We start from the raw sequence: 13,570 nt of genomic DNA, 5'->3' as shown, positions 1-13,570 counted from the left end.
CAGTTCATGGATGAGTTGCAAATTCTATACAATGGATATACTACTGTAGAATTGTCATTGAGCAACAAATATCCTGAAGAGGTAGAGAAGTTGTTTAAGGACATGGCTAACAATAAGTCACTCACACACCCCTTGTGTGTGTGTGTACCACAAGTGCACTGGTCGTCGAAGTAATAAAGTACCCCGGTGAATGGGTAGTCGAATCTATAGGGAATAGTAGCTCGGAAACACAAGTATATCTATTTAACTATAATGAAAACCAAGTTGTGATGTTGATTGGAAAAATCAATGCAAATAAAAGTAAAGAGAAGAGAGAAAAAGCAAGAATAGGAAGGAGAGGTAATCAATGATAAAATGTGGTACTTGGACAATGCTCACCCTAAGATTATTGTTTCAAGTGCAAGACTAATATTATGCCTTCTAAATGAAGTTTAATGAGTCGTGGCAATCCACAGACAAATGGTCCCCAACCAAAGGTCAACTGTGACTAGCCTTCTACACTATACCTCAGGGGAAAGGAATACTCTTAGCACCTCACACTATGTGGGTGACACACTCCTTGCTTGTGACTCGCAAGTGCACGGGTTTCTCAAAGGAATAATACCCAGGTGAGTGGGTTATCGTATCCATAAGAATTAGTGATTAGAAACACAAAATTTCTATTTAACTAAAGTGAAATGAATTAATAGTGGTGTGAATGAAATCAATATGAAAAGAACTAAAGAAAATAAGAAAGAGAGGCGCAATAAAATGAGAGGAAAGGCAATAGATAGAAAGTGGGGCACTCGGACATTGCTCCCACTAAGACTATTGCTTCAAATGCAAGACCAACTATTATGTCTCCAAACTAATGCTTAATAAGTCATGGAAGATCTTTGCCAATGAAGCTTTTGATTGAAGAAGATGTGCGATCTATGGCATAAACGTGTGCCCGCTTATGTTGCCTTGATGAAGAAGGTGGAATTGGGAGTGTTTTTGGCGGGGGGTTCTGTGGCAAGTAATGTAGCAAATCACTGTAGTAAATTAATGTAGCAGTTATTGTTCACAGCCGACTGAAAATTAGAATTCCATAGAATCCACTCGGGCGTGTGGAAATTCCACAAGCCCATGTAGAAATTCCACAGGGGCGTGTTAAACATCCACAATAACGTGTGTATGCCCAATTCCAGCCTATTTAAAGCTGGTTTTCAGTCCCATTTCAGCATTCTTTTCTCATTTCTTTCCCCAACTTGAAAGAGGGTTGCGGCTAGGGTTTAGAGCAGTTTTAGCAAGGCTTTTGGAGTGGTTCTCTGGCTTCGACACCACGCTCTACTTGGAAGAAGGTTATTGGGGGTGCTTTCGTCGGCACCGATTCGGCGAAGTGTGCCCTAGGCTTGACAAGGGGACCTTTGGACGAGGCCACTCCACAAGATCGGGGATATGAACACCGATAGGGGTTTTCTATGGATTACTTGTTTTTACATTCAATTTCATTATTGATTGTAACTAGCTCCACAGAGAGCTAAAACCCCTACTGGGTACATGGATTTGTGAATCCTAGGATGTGATTGTTTCATTAAACCTTTTATTATGCTTTCTTTAATTGATGTTTTGATTGAGTTCCAATCTTTAATACTTGATTGAATGAATACTCCTTAGAGTGACACTAGGGTTGAGTGTTCATCTTGGTAACCTTTGTGAGTGAGTGACACACCATGAGGGTTAGGCATTACAAGTTTGGAGGGGGTTAAGAGGGTGAGTCGAGAGGTAGCGGAGCCTCCCCTTTCCCTTCCGATGTGATTTATCCTACCTCCATGTTCCAAGAGTTCTTTGCGGTCATAGTAGAGTGAATAGTCCAAGGGATGACCTTTCGATGGGGCTAAGTTGCAAAGGCAACGGAGTAAAGCGTTGAAGTCATTTTAGCACCTAGGGCTTAATTGTGACTAGGGACCTTTCACCTGGACTAAAGGGTTAGGTCTACATAAAGGAATAGGGTTTTTTATCGGTAATCCCTAGAGCGTCTTGTAACTTTACACATTGTGAGGTGTTGAGACTGATCGATTTCTTCGCGGGACATAGTGTAGAGTTCGTTATGGTTGACCTTAGATTTGGGACCATGTATCTTTGTATCTCCATAACTCATTAATTCATTATTTAGGTGGCATAATAATTGGTTTTGCACTTGATACAATAATCCTAAGCAGAAATATATCCGAGTACCCCATTTACATTGATTGCCTTTTTCCTCTCAATTATTGTGCATATCTCTCTTATTTATTTTATCTCTTTTTATATCAATCTCATTCATCATACCATCAATTTATTCTCATCATAGTTAGATAGCAATCGTTGTGTTTCTATTCACTATTCCCTATGGATATGATACCCACTCCCCTGAGATTTATTACATTGACACCGATGCACTTGCGGTTTACACGCATATTCGGTCATGTCAAGTACTCCACCAAAAACACTCCTGAATCCAGATTTTTCTTTGAGACAACATAAACGGGTATATGTCTATACTGCAGATCGTGTCGCTTCTTCAATAAAGGATAACATTGCTGAAGATCTTGCTAGCATTGCACAAGTCGGAATACGCAAATGTGATTTCCTTTGTGCCCCTCCAAACCATGTAATTGCTTGAGCGCATGGAGGTTGGCACACATTCACGTATCTTCAAGCACAACTTGTGTCTTCACGTTTTGTTCACTCCCAGATTCCATGAACAAAGTGTAATCACAATCTACTTTGGCTTCCTTCCTCTATATTTGGCTCCACAATCCTACATGCACAAAAGAAAGATGAATACACATATATTAGCGCTAAAATCTGATAAAAGTAATGCTCATCGTAACAAAGGAATACTTGGTATTACTAATACACAAGCACTTATCAGTGGGACTGCTGGAAGTGATTCAAAGTGATAAACCCTATTCCCTAGTATAGATCTAACCCTTTGGTCCAAGCGAAAGACCCCTAGTTACAATTAAGCCCCAGCATTAAGGATTATTTCAACACTTAACTCTGTTGCTCATGCAACTAGGCCCCAGTAGAGTTTGTCTCTTGGCACTCCACTCTATCGTAACCACAAAGAACTATTAGAATGTGGAGGTTGGATAAATCACGTCTGAAGGGAAAGGGGACATTCCACTATGGCTCGACTCACCCTCTTAACACTCTTCAATCTCGCTATGTACAATCCTAATGAAGTTGTCACCGCTTCAAATCAACAAGCACATGAGATTGAAACTCAATTAAAACATCAATTAAAGGGAACATAATAATAGTGAATGAAACAAAATCATCCTCAGGTTTACACGTCCAAGCACCCTCTAGGGGTTTGGCTCTCCATGGGGTAATACAAACTCAATACTAAAATGAAAAATAAATGTAACCAATCCACAGATAAAACCCCCTTGAAGTCCTTATTGATGGTCTTGTGGAGTTGCCTCGTCTTCTCCAAAAGCTCTCTTGTCAAACCTAGGGCACACTTCGCTGAATTAATGTCCATGAAAGCTCCCCCAATAGTTCTTCTCCAAAGGAACTCAATGTTGAATGCCGTAGACTCGCTATTAAAACCCAGCAAAACCTCTCTCCAAACCTTAGCCGTGCTCTACCCAAAAAATGGGCAAAACATAGGAAGAAGATCGCGAAATAAAACAGTCAAAGCTGTATTTATATGGCTGAAATCGGGCATCCACACGCCCGTGTGAATTTCCAGGTTTTTGGTTTCGTGCGCGCTGTGAATAGTAACTACTATAGTAATTTTGCTATAGTACTACTACAATACTTCACTAAAAGACTCCTAGATTCACTTTCTTCATCGATGCTGCATGATTAGGGCACACATCCATGCAGTAGATGACATCGTGTCTTCAATTAAACCACATTGACAAAGCTTTTAACAATGTTGCACAAGTCAGAACATTTAGAGTGTGACTGCCTTTTTGTCCCTCCACATTGTGTATTCACTTGAGCACAATGTTGGTTGGCACACACCCACATGTCTTTGAGTACAACTTGTGTCTTCACATTTGTTCAATCCAAGAACTTCATCAACAATTGCGTCTATGATCTAGTTTTGCTTCCTTTCTTCCAAACTTGTCTCCACAACCCTAAATGCACAAAAGAATAGAAATACACATGAATAAGCTATAAAATCTGATAAATGTAATGCTTGATGAAAGAAAAGTATACTAAATATAACTTCTATACAAGAACTTATTAGTCACACTGGAGTTCAAGAGGAAGGCAACTAAAAGTGGGTGGTTTACATGAGGTAGACGAAGACACCACTTTAGTAACAAAGGATTGCGCTTATAGGAAAGTTAGATCTACTCGTGGGCAATAGTCAAAGTGTTAGCATGAAATCTAGGGCTATTATGTTTTGCGAAACGTGTGGAGGAGGATATGAGGTCACCCAATGCATGATTGTGACTTGAGTACTGGCTCTTGTGCAACAGGTGTATTTTATTAGTCGAGGTCAGAGGAACCAGAATAACCCATACAGCAGTACATACAACCATAGATGGAGGAGTAATAAAAAATTCTCTTTGAACAATGGTCAGCAAAGACCTCCTCAGCAATAGAACTCTTAATACAAGCCATAACAGCCACAATCTGAAAGAAAGATCTCCACAGAAGATGTTTTGGACATATATATGACTAGTAATGATGTGCAATTGGACAAGTTTGGTATGAAATTATGAAATGTTCAAGCTTTAATCAAGAACTTGGAAAATCAAGTTGGATAGTTCGCAAGAGAGAGTACCGAAAGACCCCAAGGAAGGCTTCCAAGCAACAATGAATTAAACCCAAGGGAGCAGCTTAAGGCTATCTCACTCCGTAGTGGTAAGACCATTAAGACAAGGATCACTTAGGGTCCCAGTGTCATAATAAAGAAAGCAATAGCACAGGAAGACCCTAGTATTTTACAGGAATCCATAAAGGAGGAAGAGGAAGTGGTTGAGGAAGAATCATAAGAGTCAACACTAGCTCGACCCGCAGCCTGAGAATACAAAAACTAAGTTCTTTACCCTTCCAGATTAAAAGTCGAAAAGGAGGACACACAATTCAAGAAGTTCATGACCATTTTCTAACAACTCCATATAAACATCACCATTGTTGAAGTGATAACTTCTTGTGTGATAAAAATGCGAAGTGTTCTTTCCTTATGATGAGCATTACTTTTATTAGGTTTTAGCACTAATACTTGTGTATTTGTGTTACTTTCATGTATATACCACATGGATGTGTGCCCGTTCATGTGGCCTCGATGAAAAGAGGAGATTCAGGAGCATTCTGGTGACGTACTGTAGTAGTTTAATGTAGCAAAATACTGTAGTAAAATCGCTGTATCAATTACTGTAGGAAATGAAGACGTAGAAATCCATACGGCCGTATGGAAATTCCACACGCCCATGTGGATGCCCAATTCCAGTCCTATAAATACTGTGTTGAGAGTTTTATTTGGGAATCTTCTTCGTATCTTTTGCCCATCTTCTGGGGAGAGGCGATAAGGGTTTTGAGAGGCTTTTGCTAGGTTTCTTCCTATCTTTTACATCGAGTTCCTTTGGAGGAGAACTATAGGGGGAGCTTTTGGCAGCATCAATTTGGCGAGGTGTGCCCTAGGATTGACAATTAAACCTTTGGAGAAGATGAGACGGCTCCACAAGACCATCAATATGGACAACAATGGGGTTTTCTCTATGGATTGCTTGTACTTATCCTTGATTTCATATTTGCTTTTGTATTGCTCCATGTAGGGCTAAACACCTAGTGGTTGCTTAGACTTATAAACCATATGATGATCTTGTTTCATTGACTCATATTATACTTCTTTAATTGATGTTTTAATTGAGTTTGAACTTTGAATACTTGTTGATTTAATTTTCCCTTAGAGTGACACTAGAGTTGAGAGTCCATCTTGGGAATCCTTGTGAATGAGTGATATTTCATTAGGATTAGACAAAGCAAGGTTGAAGAGGGTCGAAAAGGGTGAGTCGAGAGGTAGCAGAATGTCCCCTTTTCCTTCTGATGTGATTTATCCTATCTCCACATTCCAAGAGTTCTTTGCAGTCATGATAGAGTGAAGTGCTAAGAGATGAACTCCACCAGGGCTTAGTTGTATGAGAAATAGAGTGAAGTGTTGAAGTAATCCTTAATGCTAGTGCTTAATTGTGACTAGGGGTCTTTCTCTTGTACCAAAGGGTCAAATATATAATTAGGGAATAGGATTTGTTACTTGGAATCCCTAGAACTTCAAGCAACCCTATATAATGTGAGGCGTCAAGAGTATCCCTTCCACAGGGGCATAGTGTACAGGCTAGTCACGATTGACATTAGGTTTGGGGCAGTGTGTCTTTACATTTCCATGACTCATTAAACTTTAATTAGGAGGTATAATACTGACAAGGTCTTCTTGCGTATATCCTTCAAGTGCACGGGTTTGTCGAAGTAATAATCCCTGGTGAGTGGGATCGAATCCACAGGGAGTAGGGAGTAAAGACACTTAATTCCATTCTTAGCTATGTGGAGTATCAACAATGATAAGTGTGATAATGATTTAATTCTCAACAATTAAAAGCAACAAGTAAGAGAGCAAAAGTAACGAGGAGGCAAGGCAATCGATAAAGATGGGGTACTCGGATGATGCTTCACCTAGGAAAATCGCTTCAAGTGCAAGAACTCTCTATTATGCTTCCTAATCAATGCAATGGTGAGTCGTGAAAATCCTTACATACATAGTCCCAAATCTAAGGTCAGCTATGCCTAACTCTATTCATGTCCCGGAGGAGAGATTAAATAACTTGTCAACCTCGCACTCGAATAAAGTTGCAATGAGCTCTAGGGATTCCAAGTGATAAATCATTTCCTAATTATAGACCTAACCCTTTGGTCCAGGCGGAAGGTTCCAAGCCACAATTAAGCCGTAGATACTAAGATCCCCTCAACGCTTCACTCCATTGCACGCGCAACTAGGCCGTAGCGGAGGTTCATCCCTTAGACCATTCACTCTATTATGGTCATAAAGAACTCAAGGAACGGAGGTAGAATCTATCACATCGGAAGGGAAAGGGGACGCTCCTATACCTCTCGACTCACCCTCTCAACCCTCTCCAACCTAGCTTTGTCTAACGCTCATGGTGTGTCACTCACTCACAAGGTTACCAACAAGAACTCTCAACCCTAGTGTCACTCCATGGGAAACGTTCATACAATCAAGCATTCAAGGTTGGAACTCACAATAAACATCAATTTATTGAAAGCATAATAAAGAAGTTCAAAGAAACGAATACATTCTAGGGTTCACAATCAACGAAGTACCCACTAGGGGTTTAGCTCTCCATGGAGCTAAGTACAATCAAAGAAATCGAATGTAAAAGCAATGAATCCATAAAGAAACCCCCTCGATGGTCATGTCGATGGTCTTGCGAAGAGTCCTCTACTTGTCGTCGAAGGATTCCCTCGTCCGGTATAGGATACGCCTCGACGGAAGCTCCCCTACCAACCTTCTTCCTCAGGAATGACGATTTCAGAGCAGTAGAACCTCTCCAAAACCTTGGCCAATACCCCTCAAAGCCCTAGCCGAAGCCCTCTCTCAAGTTGGGGAAAAGATGGAGAAAAGAATACCAAAATCGGGGCTGATTCGGCTTTAAATAGGGCTTGAATCGGGCGACTACACGGGCGTGGATGATTCACGTGCCCGTGGGGAATTTCCACACGGGTGTCGGTAATTTCCACATGCCCGTGTGGATTCTCTGAAACTGTCTTTTTCGGCTGGCTGTGAACAGTAACTGCTATAGTATTGCCACAGTGATTTGTTGCATTACCTGCTACAGTACTATAACAAAAATACTCCCGAATCCACTTTTCATCGAGGTAACATAAACGGGCACGCGTTTATGCCGTGGATCGCTTTGCTTCTTCAATGACGGATAAGTTGATGGAGATCTTGTTCTATATGCATAAGTCGGAATGCTTGAGTGTGACTGCCCTTGTGCCCCTCCAAATGATTGTGCAAACTCAAATACGAGGAGGTTGGCACACACTCTAGCATCTCACACCAGACTTATATCTTCGCGTTTAAACCTTAGCAAGATTTCCTCCAAAATCGGTGCATTGTGATCCACATTGGCTTCTTTCCTTCATAATTTGTTTCACAACCCTACCTGCATAAAAAAAGTAACATAAGAACACACATATTAATGTAAAAACCCGAGAAAAGTAATGCTCAACATAAGGAAAGAATGCTTCGCATTCATATCACACAAGAACTTATCAAATACTAGTCTTGCACTTTAAATAATAGATCTAGGATAAGCATTGTCCTGGTATCCCATTTTACTATCAATTGTCTCTTTTTATTCCTTTTGCTTGTTCTCTTTTCTTTTACTTTTATTTGCATTGATATTTTGAATCAACATCATAACTTGGTGGTTTACTATAGTTAAGAAGCAATACCTATATTTCCGAGCAACTATTCCTTGTGGATTCGACTACCAACTCACCAAGGTATTTTATTACTACGATGACCCGTGCACTTTCGGTACACACTCGTAAGGGGTGTGTCAAGTTCCATATGCACTTAGGGTATGAGGTTGCAATCTCTAACTCACACAAGGCGATAGATCCCCATATCAATGCACTATTCATCCATCCCTATATCCCCGCATTATCACCTCTTTGTTCTCTATTTCTTGGTCTAACAACCCCGTGTACGGGTCCAGATTCAGTATTTCCTGCACTTATTCATTGATTAGTTCATTGGTATTGTCAAAAATAATAAAGAGTATCATCAAAGTCAAGAGAATGTTGCATGGCTTCAGCGAGGCGGTATGTGAGCTTGTCATCTCCAACCCTCAGTGTCAACTCCCTCGCCGTCCATGTCGATAAGTGCCTTGGAAGTGCCAAGAATGGCCTCCTAAGTATTAAAGGAACATCTACATCCTCATTGACATCCAACACTACAAAGTCTACAGGAAATATGTACTTATCCACATTGACAAGTATGTCTTCAATGATACCCCTTGGATGTCTCACTGTTTGGTCTGCCAATTACAATGTCATCCGAGTGGGCCTAGGCTATCCCAAGCCTAACTTCTGAAAGAACGAGTATGGCATGACGTTGATACTAGCCCCCGAATCCGCCAATGCCATCTCTTCATCCAAATTACCAATGTTGCACGTAATCACAAACCTTCCGAGATCTTTTCTTCTTGTTCGGCATGTTCTTTTGTAACACCACCAAACAAGAGGTATCTAAGATTACTGATGCACTCTCCTCCAACTTCCTCTTGCCAAAAGATCTTTCATGAACTTGGCATAATGAGGCATTTGAGACAATGCCTCCACAAAAGGATTGTTGATGTGCAATTGCTTGAATAAACCCAAGAACTTTTTGTATTGCTCATCATTTCGGTCTTTCTTAAATCTTGAAGGATACGGGATTCTCTGCTTATAAATTGGGGGTGCCACCTCATTCTCTTTGCTAGCTCTCTCCTCAACCTCCACAACCTCGGGTGCTTCAACATTGTTCTTCTCACTTGGAAACTTACCCTCAACCTCACGACCACTTCCAAAGTGATCGTCTTCACATGTTCACTCGGATTAGTCTCGGTATTACTTGGCAAGCTTCCATGTGGTCTCTCTGATATCGACTTCATAATTTACCCCACTTGATTTTCTAGATTGTGCAATAAAGTGGTGTGGTTGCGAAGTGTAGCCTCGACCGTTTGGAACCTTGTATCCGATGATTACACAAATCTAGTCAAGGCTTTCTCTTAGTCGGTCATCCGGGTTTCTAAGCCTGAAACTCTATTCTCCATGTTTGGGGCTTGTTGTTAAAAACTCGGTGGTGCTATGACCTTTTGCTATCCTTGGTTACTCCATGAGAAATTGGGATGGTTCCTCCACTCTTGGTTGTAGGTGTTGCTATAAGGATTACCTTGTACCCTTCCGGAATTGCCAACAAAATCTACTTGTTTAGTCGAGGCTTAAGTAGCAATTGAAATAGGACAATCAAACGTCATATGTGATCGCGGCCACCCTCGGTGAAGTCAATTTATCCAATTTCTTGCTCAATGCCTCTACTTGGGCTACTAAGGATGGAACCATATCAATTTCATGTAGTCCGGCCACTTTTTTCTTTTCCCTTGAATTCCATTATTAGCTGTTTATAGCCATTTCCTCTACCAACTTCCGGGCTTCTTCATGGGTCTTATTCCCTATTGTACCTCCTACGGCGGGATTTAGAAGTTGTCTTGTACTTGGATTCAACCCGTTGTAAAAAGTCTGAATGATCATCCATTCGGGAAAACCATGCTGTGGATACTTCAGCAAGAAGACCTTGAATCACTCCCATGTCTCAAACAAGGATTCAAGCTTCATTTGAACAAACGATGATATTTTATTACGAAGCTTCGCTGATTTCCCCAGAGGGAAGTACCTTGTAAGGAAAGCTTCGACCATTTCATTCCATGTCGTGATGGATGCTCATGGTGAAGAATGTAGCCACTGCTTTGCTCTTCCTTTTAGAGAGAATGGGCAAGTCCTCAATCTTATAACATCATTTGTAACACCGTTAATCTTCAGCATGTCACAAACTTCCAAGAAATTTTTAATATTATTGTTTGGATCCTCATTAGCCAAACCATTGAACTACACCGACTACTCTATCATTATGATGAATGTTGGCTTTAGCTCAAAGTTCAGAGATGTAATCGGGAGCCACATAATGCTAGATTGTGTCCCCAATACTGACAATCTGGCATAATTAGAAAGTGTTCTTTGTTGTTAATTTTGTTCTGCCATATTGTCAAACCCTTCAAACTTCTACTTCGGCTAGATATGATGGTTCTTACACAGGCTAGTTAACCTTTCTTCTGAGTGTACGTTCAAGTTCAGGATCATCTTTAATTAATATCGAAGGGTTCCCTCGAGTCATAACCTGGAGCTGCACCAAAAAAAAAAAAACAAATTAGAACGATATTAGAATAAGAAGATGTGAACTAGAATGAATGATGAATGGCTAAGATAAAAAAGTGCAAAGTATCTCTAAATGCCTACTCCCCGGCAACGGTGCCAAAAAATTTGACAACGCCCCTTGCGTGTAACCCGCAACTACATGGGTTTGTCGAAGTAATAAATCCCAAGTGAGTGGAGGATCGTATCGACATGGAGTAGGGAATAAAAATACTAAAATTGATACTTAACCAAGCGAAGATGAATAATGATTGTGTTGATAAAGTTTATTGTAAGTAGAAACAAAAGAAATAAGAACAGAAGCCCCAAGTAAATGAGTGGAAAGACAATCGATAGAAGTGGGGTACTCAGACAATGCTCCCCCTAGGACTAATGTTTCAAGTGCAAGACCTACTAATACTTAATGAGTCGTGGAAATCCTGAAGCACACAGTCCCAAACCTAAGGTCAACCATGACTAACTCTACACTATGTCCCTGTGGAGAAATCCCTCAGTCTCAACACCTCACACTTTGCAAAGTTGTATGGAGTTCTGACAATGCCCTTTGCGTATGTCCCGCAAGTGCACCGGTTTGCCGAAGTAATAAAATCCCGGATGAGTGGTGTATCGTATCCACAGGGAGTAGGAAATAAAAACACTTAAATTTTTTCTTAACTAAGTAAAAGATGAATAGTGATATGTGTGACAAGATGTGAAATAACAAAAGTAAAAGAACAAGAAAGAGAGCACAAGTAAAGGAGAAGGTAAGGCAATCGATATAAATGGGGTACCGGGATATTGTTCAGCCCAGGACAATCGTTTCAAATGCAAGAACCCTCTATTATACTTTCTAACTGATGCAATAATGAGTCGTGGAGATCCTTAAATACATGGTCCCAAATCTAAGGTCAACCATGACTAACTCTATACATGTCGCGGAGGAGAAATTGAATAACCTCTCAACCTCGTACTCATATAGAATTGCAATGAGTTCTAGGGATTCCAAGTGATAAATCCTCTTCCTAGATGTAGACCTAACCCTTTGGTCTAGGTGGAAGGTCCCTAGCCACAATTAAGTCCTAGGTGCTATAATCATTTCAACGCATCACTCCGTTGCACCCGCAACTTAGCCCCAGTGGAAAGTCATTCTTTAGCCCATTCACTCTACTATGACCGCAAAGAACTTGAGGAAATTGAGATAGAATAAATCACATCGGAGGAGAAAAAGGGACGCTCCGCTACCTCTCGATTCACCCTCTCAACTCTCTCCAATCTATCTTTGTCTAAATCTCGTGGTGTGTCACTCACTCATAAGAGTTGCCAACAAGAACTCTCAACCCTACTGTTACTCTAAGGGAGTATTCATACAATCAAGCATTCATGATTGGAACTCAAATAAAACATCAATTAATTGAAAGCATAATATAGAGGTTCAATGAAATGAGTTCATCCTAGGGTTCATAAATACCCAAGTACCCACTAGGGGGGTTTAGCTCTCCATGGCAATGGTCTTGTGGGAAGTCCTCTACTCGTCCAAGGGTCCCTTTGTCTGGCCTAGGATACACCTTGCCAGATCAGTGCCGATGAAAGCTCTCCCAATAACCTTCTTCTAAACGGAGCAGAATGTCAAAGCAGTAGAAGCTCTCCAAATCCCTAGCCAATACCTCTCAAAACCCTAGCTGAAGCCCTCTCTAAAGTTGGGGAAAATATGGAGAAAAACATTCTAAAATCGGGGCTGAAATCGGCCTTAAATATGGCTGAAATCGGGTACCTGCTACAGTGCTTGCTGCAGTATCTTGCTACAGTAGAGGCCCAAAACACTCCCGAATCTATGTTTTTATCGAGGTAACGTAAACGGGCACATGTTTATGCCATAGACCGCTTTGCTTCTTTAATAAACAGACACGTTGGTAGAGATCTTGCTATACATGCGCAAGCCGGAATGCTTGAATGTGACTACCCTTGTGCCCCTCCAGATCGTTGTGCTAACTTGAATGCGAGAAGGTTGGAACACATTCCCGTATTTCGAACCCGACTTATATCTTCACGTTTGAACCTTTTCAAGATTTCCTCCAAATGGTGCATTTACAATCCACATTGGCTTTTTTCTCTAATATTCGGCCTAACAACCCTATCTGTATGAAAATAACATAAATACACACATATTAGCATTAAAACCCGATAAAAGTAATGCTCATCATGAGGAAAGAACACTTCGCATTCTTATCACACAAGCACTTATCAAGTTCTAAGGATTCCAAGCGATAAACCCAATTTCTATGTGTAGATCTAACCCTTTGGTCCAGGAGAAAGACCCTTAATCACAATTAAGCCACAGATACTGAAGTCACTTCAATGCTTCACTCTATTGCTCGCGCAACAAAGCACCAGCGGAGTTTCATCCTTTAGTTTTTTGCTCTATTATAACCGCAAAGAACTCTAGGAATTGGAGGTAGGATAAATCACACCAGAAGGAAAGAGGGGATGCTGTGCTATCTCTCGACTCACTCTCTCAACCCTTTTGCAATCTAGCTTTGTCTAACCCTCATGGCATGTGACCCATCCGTAAAGGTTACCAAGATGAACTCTCCACCCCAGTGTCACTCGAAGGGAGAAATCATTCAAT

General features: G+C 40.8%; 1 non-coding gene across 1 annotated transcript; it reads left to right on the top strand.

Annotated features, from left to right (window-relative positions):
- Nucleotides 1-10,297: 10,297 nt before the first annotated feature.
- Nucleotides 10,298-10,404, top strand: LOC120281113. Its single transcript, XR_005542495.1, has one exon. It is a non-coding gene; the product is annotated as a small nucleolar RNA R71 (small nucleolar RNA).
- The last annotated feature ends 3,166 nt before the right edge of the window (nucleotides 10,405-13,570 follow it).

This window comes from Dioscorea cayenensis, chromosome 2 (genome assembly GCF_009730915.1).
Source record: "Dioscorea cayenensis subsp. rotundata cultivar TDr96_F1 chromosome 2, TDr96_F1_v2_PseudoChromosome.rev07_lg8_w22 25.fasta, whole genome shotgun sequence".
Taxonomy (NCBI): Eukaryota; Viridiplantae; Streptophyta; class Magnoliopsida; order Dioscoreales; family Dioscoreaceae; genus Dioscorea; species Dioscorea cayenensis.
This window is presented reverse-complemented; position numbering and strand designations above follow the sequence as displayed.